Genomic DNA, 12,662 nt, shown 5'->3' on the forward strand with positions numbered 1-12,662 from the left:
CAAGATTCGATACTCCACCAAGATACCCATGTACCTGTCTAGATACTTCCTTAATGTTAACGAAGTCCACAGTCCACACCCACAACACCAGAGGGAGTGCAACGAACCATGTACAACCCAGATTCGGCACAAACAAGGGACTAAATTCTTTTCGCTCCTATGCCACCAAAATGTGGAACGCCCTACCAACATTACATGCGAATCCCTTGACTCCTTCAAAACCGCTCTCAAAGGGCACCTACGGATGGCTGCAATTCGAAACTGGCCCCCGTAAAATCTGAAAAAGAAAAAAAGTTTATATTTTTTTATATATATATATATATATATATATATATATTTTTTTTTTTTCAAAGACGTCCACAGACGTCTTGGGCTATGCACGTGCGGTAATACCCAAGACGTCCACAGACGTCTTGGGCACAAAATGTGTTTAATTGGGTCGTCCACTCACAGTTAACAGCCTTTGTATTGAGTTTGTGCTTGAAATGTACTGTAATTCTGCAAACTGTTAATACAATTTTCAATCAATCAATCAATCAATTGTGGTGGTTCTGGAGAACCGTGGGTCCGACCGACTCGATACCGGGCACTGCACTCCCTGCGGGGGTGTGGAACGCTTGTGTCGAATGTGAAGTCGGTGGGGCAAACGGTTGTCGAGTTACATGCATTACAACCGTACACACACGCACGCACGCAGATACACAGAGACGTGTGGTGCATTTCTAATAGGATACAACACAGCCAAATAGTCAACAGTTGACTTAATCAATACAAATGTCATTGATGTCCTTTTTACTTTTATAATGGTCATCAATAATGGAAGTAATTACAATTTGTGCCCACAGAATGTCACCCGTTGTCATCTGGTCAACATGAACTATTTTTTTCATTTTGTCAGTATTCACCATAGCAACAAGATGTGTGATGTCATACACGTGTGTATTACACTTTATGCCATTATAATCACCACTGTTCATATAATACAGTATACTAAACCAGTAAGACGCCTGAGGGCGAGAAGCGACCTTGCCCTAAAGGTCAAGGTCACGTGCACTGGCCATATATGGAGCGTATCTTGAGTGTACAGGGTGTGATGAGGTCAGATCAAGATATGGAATGTCAGAACAGGTCAGCTCCATATATGGAGATCTAAGGGTGGCAGCAGGGGCAGTGTATTGAATATACAGGGTTTGATGAGGGCCCAGGTAGGGTCGGGCCTTAATTTCCGGGCCTTCTGAGAACTCTAGTTTTCGCCGGATTCCAGGCACGGCTGCACATATAAGTTTAGTTTAAATCTAAAGCACACTTCAAAATATATTAAAAATGCTTTTATTCACTGTTCACGCAGTACGACAAGGTTAGCATAACTTTTTCAGGGAGTTGACTTGGCTTTTTGGGAACCGGGATGTTTGGAAGCAGCATGGTTTTAAAGCAGATTCAAAGCACGATTATTTGTTAATTAAATTCCTTGAGTTGGGTCTATTCAGTTGCTGTGTCCCCCTTATGCCTGATTTATATTTAGTTGTGAGCCAGTATCGCACAGCGACAATAGCTGATCCACAAGCTTAGTGTGGTTTGCTGTGACGCGATGAGCTTGTAGATCAGCTATTTTCGGTGCGAGACACACCAGCGCATAATTTAGTATGGATCAGGCTTTGTAACTAATTACTGCCTCCGAGACTGTCTGGAACACCTGTCACCCACTGCATCTACGAGTTGCATGCACAAGGGTATAGAATGTGAATCACACTTTCACTCACACTCCCCACCTCTCTCATCCCACTATTCTGCTGTACTTCTACCACACGCACGTGCGCGCGCGCGTGCATAGCGTGCTTGCGTGTCTGTGTATACACACGCATTAATCAGTGGAATTGCTGTGCATACAGATTAATTCGAGTATAAAACAAAAAGTAAAACAATCCTCGAAATCCCAGTTACACCTTTTCCACTTTATAAATGCTGCAACAAACACTGCTTTTCAGCAAGGTAAACTCAATAAAGAATTGCTTCACAACCAATTAAGCAAAATCCATTGAACTACAGTATGTTTTTCCCTTTTGAGGTAACATCCACTCAGTTGAGGTGAAAATAAGTGCAATTCTACAGTCAGTGAAAATAATTAGTTGGCAAACAAAGTGATGACAGATGACAAAGCTACCGTATGCATAAAAGTATACGGTATAACCTAAGATAAGTGTCTGTACATTTGGACCAGAATGAATGTGTGTTCCCAATGACCGCTCTTAATAGAAGATGTCTAGACATTTCAGGGGTCGTGATGGACACTGTGCCAACAACTGATATATTGTACTCTGTCTGACTTGCATTTTCATACATTTTCTTTCCTCCCACAGACTTTGTGGTCACTAAAAGGCCCCTTTTCATTCTTTCTTTTATCTGGTCTCGGTCCTGCAAGACAAATGTACATTAGGACTTTGTCAGTTTTTAATTAAATGTGTCAATAAGAAAGTTATGCCTTATGCCCCATCTATTCTGCCAGCTATGCTATGCTTGTCTAATATTTTAGTTTTTGTTCTTAACACCAAGAGCGGCAAGGACGGAGTTCTCTGTTCAATCTATTAGTAACGCCCAGCGCTCAGGACGGAGATTGATAAAAGGACGGAGATGTATTGATATAAAAACCGATCGCATCGCTCCACAGGCTGGGAGTGTCTGTTGGGCAACATTCAATAATCATACAGAGGTATGATTAATTCTAACACGACTATTGACGGGACCGCGACGGGACGTTCGTTGACGTTGTCGATTTTGGCTACATCTAGCTACTTCAGCTACATCCGGGATAGCGCTTGGTCCGTCGCTAAATGTGCTCCACTGCTATAAATCGCTGGGCGCTCTGATTTAATGGATTAAATAACCCCGGGTGTTCGAGGTGTTAACACCCCGAACGCCCTGAAGTAGCTGAAGTAGCTTGATGTAGCCAAAACACTCTCGATGCGATTGACAACAACGGGAGGTATGATTATTATTGATAATTCTAACGCGACTAGCGACGGGACCGCGATGGGCTGTCTAACACATATTTTCTAAGAATTGGACGGAGTGATTTAGATCAAGAGTTATTCACGTTTTAAGATGTTCGATCTCGTCGGCTAAAATGGGGGGGAAACATTTTCGATGACGTCTGTGGTATTCCTCACGTCCCACGGAAAAATAACATTGAATGTTGCGCAACAGACGCTCCCAGCCTGTGGAGCGATGCGATCGGGTTTGATATCAACAATCTCCGTCCTTTTGATCAATCTCCGTCCTGAGCGCTGGGTGTTAATTAGCTCCAGCACAGGCATTTGCCAGTCATTTTCGGGGCACTGACTTAATAAAGAAAAACATAAATAATAATAGTCTTGTTTTTAAAACAGAGAAAATCAGAACCTTTTCATTGAGTGGGTGTAATTATTTGTTGTACAAAGACATGTACAACAATAAATCCCAGCAGAAAATAGCTAGTGGAGAGGTGAAAGGTTGATAAGAAAAAAATCCCCGGTGGTACAGTATTTTAATTGCGTCACGTGCACGCGCTTACATGTGCGCATGCATATACAGAAAACTGATAGTGTATGTATCTACTCGTGACCACCATTGGAAAATATATATATTTTTTTTTTACCTACATTTTTATCCCACAATTTGTAACCCATTTTTTCACCCAGTGTCAATAATGTAATCCTACACTCCCTCTGCCAACCTGGGGAGAGCAACAGACTGAGATCCTGCTTCCTTCTATACATGAGGAGTCCAAGCCGCTTATTTTCCCCTGACAGGGGGAGTTTCTCCGGTTGGACGTAGCACGTGGAAGGAACACGTTATTCCAAACAGTTCCTTTCCCCTCCATCAGGCTCGAAAATATCTTCTTATTGAAATTAATGTGTGATTAATATAAATTTGACTTAATATAAATTTGACTTATGTTTACGTCGTTTGTAAATCTTCTCAAGGAATACCTTCTGAAAAAGGTGTAGGTTATAATAGAAAGAAAGGACGTGAACAACGCAAATGTGAGGAGGCTCGCCGTAGCTAAACCCGTTAGCCCAAAATAGCCAATTGATTTGGGTACTTGGCGTGTTGTGAATCTAGGGGGACGCCTTTTCTAGCGTGCACTGTACCGTACCGTAAATGTGTGTGGAAAAAAGTACCGGCCACCCGCCGTGTGGTACCCCATGCTGTGACAAAAACACTGCTGAGTAATAGAGAATGAGTGCACCTCCAAGCAGTCCATCATCAAAGTTGGGGAGAAAGCCACAACACTAGCCCTAGCTCCTCCGCAGCTAGGGCTTCTTGCCACTGCATGGCAGGTACAAGTCGACCTGGGAAGGCAGTCTAATCCATTTCGGGCGGGAACCCCTTTTGGTGTTTTAAGCATTCTGTTCTACTTTAGCTATTTTTAACTCAAATCTTTGCTGCCGGGGGGCGTCCCTGGAACAACATCTTTTGAGATGGGGGTCCGTGGCCAAATACAGATATTTCTGGGGCTCCTGAAATATTGAGCACCACTGATATAGAAACATAGGTATTTCAGAAAACTGTCATGATTTAGAAGACATTTTTTACATTTCGTTGTCGGGTCTAAATGGGTTAAGTTCCCAGAACACATCTCAGCCACTTCATTCCACCGAGACATGGGGTTAACATCAGAGTCTACAAAGCAAGTGGTCTTACTGGAACTTGCCGTACCCTGCTGGGAAGACCGGACTGAAGAGGCCAACAAGCGCAAAAGGAAGGGGTGAAACATGGAGAACTGGTGGCAGAGTGCAGGAACAATGGCTGGAAAGCCTGTGTTGAACCAGTTGAAGTTGTGTACCCTAACCCTAGGGTTTATAATAATAATGTTTTAATAGGTAATAGGAATAGGAATAGGTTAACTAAAATAAAGTTGTGATCAGATGATGTTTTGTAGAAACTTTAATTAAATTTACGTTTCTCAAATTTCCCAAAATTGGGAACGGCATCAGACCCAAAACCTGGCATCGGCCAGGCTCTAGAATATACGATTGGCAAAAATTGCACCGCTGTCTACCCTGGAAGGGAGTCCCCTCTTTTGTGATCCTTCCTGAGGTGTCCTCCTTTATTTTCATGTCTTGGGATGGCCAGGGGATGTTTGTTTTCTTCGTTAAATGGGTCTGTAAAGCCCTTTGAGACTGTACCAGTACAATTGAGTTGACTTGTCAGTGTAACAACAATGTTTTACATGAACAGTGTTGCACTATTGAACAATGTAAGCGCAAAGTGCACATGGAATCTTAAGTGGACAATGTTATACTGCTGTTAAAGCTATACCTTAAAGCAGTTCAATTGGTGCATTTCAGATCCTTCTCTTCATAGTAATTATTGTTTAACTGTGATCTTGATGGGAGGTTCAAGCTAGCCTGGCATGCTCTGGCAAATTAGTCTCGTTTCCAGGCTTTCACTAAGTGGGTTTGTGACCAACGTCCACATTATACTGTTCCCATGAATAACTCTAAATGTAGCTGTTTATGCCGGTAGTGTGCACACTGGGGCCAGTGGAGCAGGTAGGAGAGGTGTTTGATAACTTACCCAGCCAGAGTACAACAATAAATACATTTCGAATAAGCTCTGCTTTGAAAAGCAAGGTCAAGGCGGCCTAAACCATAACACCACTGAAACAGTGTATTTCTGTGCAGTGGGTAGCCCTCATCACCTAGTCCTAGACAGATGTTTCACACCAATCCCATGCCAATTACTCCCCAACACATAGTAGGCTACCCACCATTGTACTGTTCATAAGAGTTTCCCTTATGCGTGGAGAATATGGAGTCCACATACCAAGGTGACCTAAGTGTCAGAATGCAGTAATTCCCTCTCTCTTTTTTTCTAAGGCTAATTTATTACCGACCACAGTGGGGAGAGACAGGAGACGGGGGGGTGGGGGGGGGGGGGGACAGGGAGAGGGGACAATGTGTGCAACACAGGCCAGGAGGGACAGCAGAGACACTCTGGCCACCAGCCAAAAAGCAAAGTTTTCCAACTTTGGGATGCAAGCTAGGTCTGCACAATTCTTCTTTGTCTCTTGGTTGTCTCATTAATATTCATGGGTTACAGCGTACAATAGGTTCCATCTTTGGTCTTTATAGTCAGAGGAAAACTCATCATAAATATGCACCAAATGGATGGAGAAATTATACTTTTTTTTGCTGAGTTAATTTTGCACGGACACACAATATGTTGCATATGTGTATCGACAATACTGTGCAAACATCAATGTTCGTTACCATGCCTATTCTGAATGGTACCACTTTCAATGCTACCATATATTATTTTCTTTTTTGAGGGGCGCCAGCCCCTCCTATATTCAGCTATAGTGTAGATTTTTGTGGCATTAAATGCCACTGACAATGAATGGAGAATTTACGCCATATGTAGACAAATCGGCTATTTTGTCCTAACACAAAGATTGTCCTACACAAAGATAATAGATATGATGATAAGAGCGCCCCTCACTTCACACGGGAGTGATTTATTTTTATTATTTAACTTTACTTTTCCACTGTAGCACATCTCTACAGTATGTATGTAGTATATTGATGCTGTTCGCCAGAACCTTGTACTGCATGTCCAAAACTGTTATATTTTTCAGAAAGTAAAAAAGGGAACTGTGTTGGATCCACTGTAGTTATTTATATCCAAGTGCTTGTCAATACTTTCATTGGTTCAATAAAGTTCACACACACTTTAACCACTTGTACGTTCACTTTGAAAAAACGAATAAAAAAAAATGCAAAAAGATAGCAGTACACAATAAACATTGTTAGCTTGTAGATTGGCTCATTTGCAATTGTTGTGCAATACTGGAGGGTGACGAGGCAGGGCATTAATTTATGAGAAAGGGAGAGCTACAGCACTAACAATAAATGATGCATTGCTTCAGAAATGATGCAGTAACTTCTCCAAAAACAAGAAGAATGATGCAAACCAGCTTAGAATTAAGTCTGTGGAAATTATTAATGTAGTTATCTGTGCATTTTTTTAAAAATCATAATAATAAAAAAGAGAGAAGAGGAAAAAAAATCACCCCAAACTACTACTACTCTCAGTTAATGTGCCATGAATTGTGGATATATCTGGCAAATTGCACGTGTGTGATTTGCAGACAGCGAATCAATGCGAATGCATTGCTTACCTGCATGTATTCTAAAATGGTAAATGGTGCATTTATATATATCTATGTAAAGCGCCTTTATCCAAGGCGCTTTACATAGATTGTGCATTACATTCACACACCGATTGCGACGGAAGCCATGCAAGGTACCAACCAGCACATCGGGTTCAGTGTCTTGCCCAAGGACACTTCGACATGTAGACAGGAGGAGCCGGGATTCGAACCGCCGACCCAAGGATCATTGGATGACCTGCTCTACCTCCTGAGCCACAGCCACCCTACCAGTGCAAACAAGTCTGAGGGGCTAAACAGTGAGTGACAATCTAATGGTTTCCTCACCACTGCTTAGGCCACAGGCCGTCATTACAGCAGCTCCTCTTCCATGAGAAGATAGATGGTAGCATTAGGAAAAAAAGTGCTGCTTGGCTGCCTGCAAAGCACCCCCCTGTTTATTCAGGTAGAACAACTTCGAGAGCAATGTCTCTCAAACTAAAATTCCACCAAACTGAAGTAAACTCTACGGCACACAGACGCACGCTGTGCATGTGTGTACGAATAGGCAATTACGTATATTGACAAAATACACACGGAGGCAGACGGCTGCCATGCCATGCCAGCGACCTGCTCGATCCACAAGTATACATACAAAGTAGACCGAAATACACGCGTTCCAACAAAATGTTAATTTACTTAAGTGCACAGCTGTCTGCATAAACGTGTAGCCGACTGTCAGACTAAGCCTGATCACATTATACCGCCACTATGTGCCGTGAAAATTTCAACAGGATTGCTTTTTTTTCCCCCTTATCTTTTTTTCTTTTCTTGAACCCGTGAACAACTATATCATATTCAATACTCATGGGACCAAATTTACCAAGCAAGACATGCATATATGCGTCATGAGTACAGTTTGAGAAGTCAGGCTATACATGCAGCAAAGGGAAGCATCTTATTTCCAGGCTTGCACATCCTCCTTTCATGCTTTGAAAACTAATATGCAGTCAAGCCAAACAGTTCATAAATCATTGAGATGAGTAAAGAGAGGTATATAAAAAAAAGAGAAAAACTGACTGTGCTCATTATAAGAGATGGATAGATGCGGAGATAAATACAGGGACAACCATGATGGATCAGGGAGCACTCCATTCACACGCAGACAGCCTATAGCACAGGTTTATGCGTCTGTACGATAGTGTGTGCATTGCACCTATTGCAAGTGTGTTTGGCCAAGGGGTGGGTGGGTGTGTGTGTGTGTGTGTGTGTGTGTGTGTGTGTGTGTGTGTGTGTGTGTGTGTGTGTGCGTGCGTGCGTCTGCTCCGCATACAGTATATGCAAGGTGCTATATATTGATACATGCCAGCCGTCAGTAAAACTTCAGGCAGTGACAAGGAGATACGTTTATACACAAATATAAGTCGGAATAAAACTGTTAAGAATAAAGTAAAGAGAACACCATCTATCCATCGATCTATTTATCTATTGTATCTATCTATGCATCCATCCATCCATCGGCTATCGATATCTATCAGCCATCCATAATTGGATGCCAACAACACAGTGCAGTAACTGAATACTGTGGGAATGCCTGCCTGCCTGCCTGCCTGCCTGCCTGCCTGCCTGCCTGCCTGCCTGCCTGCCTGTCTGTCTGTCTGTCTGTCTGTCTGCCTGCCTGCCTGCCTGCCTGCCTGCCTGCCTGCCTGCCTGCCTGCGTGTTAGCGTGTTAGCGTGTAGCTGTAGGCGCATAGTCACTGTTTGTTTTTATAGAAACTTTCCTGAGCCTGCAGGGTGGATTGAGAGCCAGTGCTCTCTTAGCACTTGCCAGATGGTGACAGAGTGAGCAGTCAGTGCTGGGGGGTGACGGACGGGGGGTGACGGGGGTGACGGGGGGTCCCTGATGATCGTCTGAGCCTTCACCCTATATACTCCTCCGGGTGGCACCAGGTCCTGCACGGCTGGCAGGCTCAGTTCTGCTGTCGTACTGGGCTGTTCTCTAACCATCTCTTTGCACAGCCTTGCTGTCATATTCTAAGCATCGTCTGCACCATGCCGTGACACAGCCAGTCAGGGTACTCTCCATCATATGCCCCCCTGAAGTAAAGTTGTACTTCGTGTTGCCAGTCTGACGAACGAGTCCTAGTGCACGCACAGCAATGTTCATATAATCCTAATTTGTTGCTCCTACGGTCCTAAAGGCGACAGGCGGCAGCCTCAGCATCTGGTCGCACATGGCTGCGCCGCGTGAACCAATTAGTCACCACTTCCTTCCCATGAAAGGGCATTTCCCCCAAAGGAACTCGAAGCTACTCACGCTCTCCACTAGTTAATGATCATCTGCTTCAGTTTAGCGGGTTGTTAAACTGCGGTTATTATCCTGAAACCACGGAACGATATGCCAGGGCTCTCATTTCCTCTCCGTAGGCCGTCTCATCATTGCCTGTGATCGTGGCGAGACGGTGGTGGTGTCATCAAAATGAATATTGGTGTTTGAGCCGTGTGTATTTTATGTATGTCTTTATATCTGTGTGTGTGTGTGTGTGTGTGTGTGTGTGTGTGTGTGTGTGTGTGTGTGTGTGTGTGTGTGTGTGTGTGTGTGTGTGTGTGTGTGTGTGTGTGTGTGTGTGTGTGTGTGTGTGTGTGTGTGTGCGCGCGCGAAAAAGTAGATGGGCCACTTCTTAATGCTTCATCAAACTTTATTAGATTGCATTTCACCCCGCGCTTCGTCAGGTGTGCAAGGCCAAACGCGTCGTACAATTTAATAAAGTTTGACGAAGCCTTATGGCCTCAGTCACACTATTGAGACGGCTGTCTTGTCTGTGTTTAATGGCCGCCCCAATGCATTTCCAATGGAAGTCACACGTGTGTGTGTGTGTGTGTGTGTGTGTGTGTGTGTGTGTGTGTGTGTGTGTGTGTGTGTGTGTGTGTGTGTGTGTGTGTGTGTGTGTGTGTGACTGACTGTGTGTGACTGACTGTGTGTGACTGACTGTGTGTGACTGACTGTGTCCAGACAGCTTATGTCTGTGTCCAATAGTGCTTTTTGACTCTAACATATGTATTGTTTGTGAGTGTGAATGAGCTCACAATTCATCAGGGGCAGTGGAACACAAACATTGTAGGTGACGAGCCAAGCGTAGGCGGCTCGTGCAGAAGGCATGAGAGTGAGAACAATGCTCAACACTTCCACTGTGCATAGAAAGAAGCTTGGGAATCTTTGTGACTGAGTCATAATCGTCATTCTGGCTGTTCCGGCTGCGCTAAGCTCACTTCTCAGATCCCATGCTGGAAATCTACCCAGGTTTCCCCCAGTTCCAGAAAATTAAAGTGAAACGTGTCACACAGATGACTTTAAGCGGCAAACCCCTCTTTTATTTATTCCTGACTCCCTTTGGGAGAGGTGACATCTAAATCACTGCCCTGCCTTTGGCTTTTAACCCGTTCTGGGCGGGAACCCCTTTTGGTTGTTTCAAGCATTATGTTATACTTTAGCTATTGAAAAATAGCAGATCTACAAGCTCATAGTGCGGCACCGAGTGCCGCGCTACGAGCTTGTAGGTCTGCTATTTTTGAAAAATCGTGAAAATTTGCCTCAAATCGTTGAATATATATTCTTTCAGAGCGAACGTTTTTAACTCAAATCTTTACTTTTAAACATATTTTCAGATGGCGGTCGGCGGCCAATTATACATTTTGGGGTCCTTGACATGAAATATTGAGCACCACTGACATAGAAACAGGGTTTTCAGAAAACTGTCAGGATTTAGAAGACATTTCTTTAGAATCGGCCTCGGTCTAAATGGGTTAAGAGTCCCTGTCAACCCCAGCCCCCCCCCCCCCCTCCTCTGATTTAAGGCTGGCGGGTGCCACTGGCATCAGAGCCGGAGCAATCCATGCTGCATAATTCAACACTGTTCTCAAACCTGTCTCATTAAGGGTCTTGGCTATGGTCCATGCCTCTGAGTATGAGGCTTTAAATGACAGATCCGTTGCCAGGTTAGTACAGACAGGCACATAACCAGCCTCATAGCACCTAAGCCTGAACGTCTTATTCAGCTTCAGCACCTTCCCAGCCCCTGGCACGCCCAGCCTAAATGCCATCTCCAGCCATGTATCGGGACCCCCATTGTGCTAAGTCCAAGCGTAAGACCCGTTCTGCGGCTCAGACTAAAGAGTGTAACTCCAGTCCCAGTATTGACTGTCCTCCAATACGGACTGTCCTTCACCTGCAGATGACGTTTCAGACCCCCCCCCCCCCCTCTTTCTCTAAGCTCCAGCTTTAACCCACCCGGAGATCTACCCCCCAGCACAGTCTCAGCCATGATGAGTAGAGGCACTGCCTCAGCCATTATGAAGCACACAAAGTCTGGGGTGTCGCGACTTGCACCTGGCCCACAGGGGACGCGGGGATTGCAACACCCGCACTTTGACAAAATTGCACATGATTCTATCGCACCCATTCCTCTCCTTCTCCTTCCTTGTGGGGAGATATGGGGAGATTTCGTTACATTTCTTAAAGGTCGCCGGGTTGGAGGAGTAGTAATATTCCACAGGATTGCAGGGGTTATTATCTTTCATTCTTTATCTACAGTATACACTTATTTATTTATTTTACTTTTCTATCGCATGAACGCATGTACAAATAATACAGTAGTCGCTCGCTGTCGGGTGGCAACCTTGAATGTCCAAAACCTTTACTTTAAGTAAAATTATTTTGATTCATAATTTGTTTTATTATTATTATTATTATTATTATTCACACGCTCTCAATAATTTGCATTGGTTCAATATTTGTAAAACCCAAAGACAGACTTACATTAACCACTTTCACTTTCATTTTCTAAATTGTTCTAAAATAGCTAAAATTGCTGATATGCAAGTTCACAGCACGGCAGCCGCAGCATGCTACGCGTTGCGAGCTTGCAGATCAACTATCTTTGTACACAACACTTTTGTACGACGACGAAGTAGTCGAGTATATAGGTCCAATATATAGGTGTGGAGCCTATCTCCTATGTCAGACAGCTTGATGTACAAGTACACCCCCTGGACAGTATGTCGCAGGGACTTGCCCCCAATCCAACCCTTGATGCTGAGTGCCAAGCCCGGTAGGCAAACCCCTGACCTGCCACTCTCAGGGCGGACACTCTAACAGCAAGTGCTGGTTTGTCATTACACCCTGAGCACACAGGACGAAGTTCTCCGCCCTTTCAATTAGTACCACCCAACGCCCAGGACAGAGATTGATAAAAAGGACGGATATTATTGATATCAAAACCGACCGCATCGCTCCACAGGCTGCGGGAGCGTCTGTTGCGCAACATCGAGTCATCGGAAATATTCCCCCCCTGTTTAGCCGACGAGACCGAAAATCTTAAAACGTTAATAACTCTTGATCTAAATCATTCCGTCCAATTCTAAGAAAAGATTATGTGTTCGACGGCCCACCGCGGTCCCGTCGCTAGTCGCGGTAGAATTAATCATACCTCCCGTTGTTGTCGATCGCTTTGGCTACATCTAGCTGCTTCAGCCA

At 44.2% G+C, this 12,662-nt stretch overlaps 1 protein-coding gene across 3 annotated transcripts in view; it reads right to left on the reverse strand.

Moving 5' to 3' along the window:
• Window positions 1–12,662, reverse strand: part of LOC306939812 (putative flavin-containing monoamine oxidase A) — a 163,453-nt gene that overhangs the window by 95,333 nt on the left and 55,458 nt on the right. The gene's annotated exons all lie outside the window — the stretch shown is intronic.

Source organism: Electrona antarctica (genome assembly GCF_951216825.1).
Source record: "Electrona antarctica genome assembly, chromosome: 16".
In the NCBI taxonomy this organism is placed as follows: Eukaryota; Metazoa; Chordata; class Actinopteri; order Myctophiformes; family Myctophidae; genus Electrona; species Electrona antarctica.